Below are 887 nucleotides of genomic sequence, written 5' to 3' on the forward strand. Positions count from 1 at the left end.
AACCTCCACTTCCTAGGTTCAGGCAATTCTCCTGCCTCAGCCTCCTGAGTAGTGGGGATTACAGGCGTGTGCCACCACACCCAGCTAATTTTTGTATTTTTAGTAGAGACAAGGTTTCACCATGTTGGTCAGGCTGGTCTTGAACTCTTGACCTCTTGATCCACCCACCTTGGCCTCCCAAAGTGCTGAGATTACAGGCGTGAGCCACCGCGCCGGCCAAAATAGCTGACTTAAGCATCTGCAGTGGTGACTTCCACCTCAATTCCTGGCTCAATATTGATGGAAGTCACCTGCTTAACAATCTCAGAAGGATTGTGCAAGTCAGTGAGTCGCTTGTGGATTCTTGTCTTAGAACCTTCACCACAAGGAGTTTTTTTTGTAGTGATTCTCAAAGTCTTGGCATTCCACCCAGTCCTTTCACTTTGAGATTCTTTTCCTTTGCTCCTCTGATCACATCAGCACATACCTTCTCCAGGGATTTTATGTTACGGCTAGTTAGAGTGATTCGAATTCAGTGAATTGCCACCTCCAGCTCCATGGGTGTTTTTCCGGTATCCTTAAAAGCCATGGCGGCTGTGGGCTTCCTGACCGACTTGTTCCTTGGCGAGAGCGCACAGCAGTGAGTCAGGAGCCAGGAGCGTGTGGACCAACAATCCGCAACAGCTACAACCGCGTCTTCCTCAAAGAACCCCCTCATTTATTCTCTCAGTAAACATCCACTGAGTGCAGGGACTGTGTCGGGGACGAGGACACATGATCTCTGCCCACAGAGCTTAGAGTGGAAGGCGGCAAAAGCACATTTAAAATTCTACAATGATAAATCGAGAGAAATGCTGGGGAAGAAAGCGACAGGCTGCCAGGATGGAGAGTGAGGTGGGAACTGGAAG

At 49.2% G+C, this 887-nt stretch overlaps 1 pseudogene; it reads right to left on the reverse strand.

The window, feature by feature from the left end:
* Positions 1–230: 230 nt before the first annotated feature.
* LOC110568528 (small ribosomal subunit protein uS10-like) lies at positions 231–568 on the reverse strand (annotated as a pseudogene).
* Between the last annotated feature and the right edge of the window lie 319 nt (positions 569–887).

Source organism: Aotus nancymaae, unplaced genomic scaffold (assembly GCF_030222135.1).
Source record: "Aotus nancymaae isolate 86718 unplaced genomic scaffold, 86718_ANA_hifiasm-v0.15.2.pri h1tg000020l, whole genome shotgun sequence".
Taxonomy (NCBI): Eukaryota; Metazoa; Chordata; class Mammalia; order Primates; family Aotidae; genus Aotus; species Aotus nancymaae.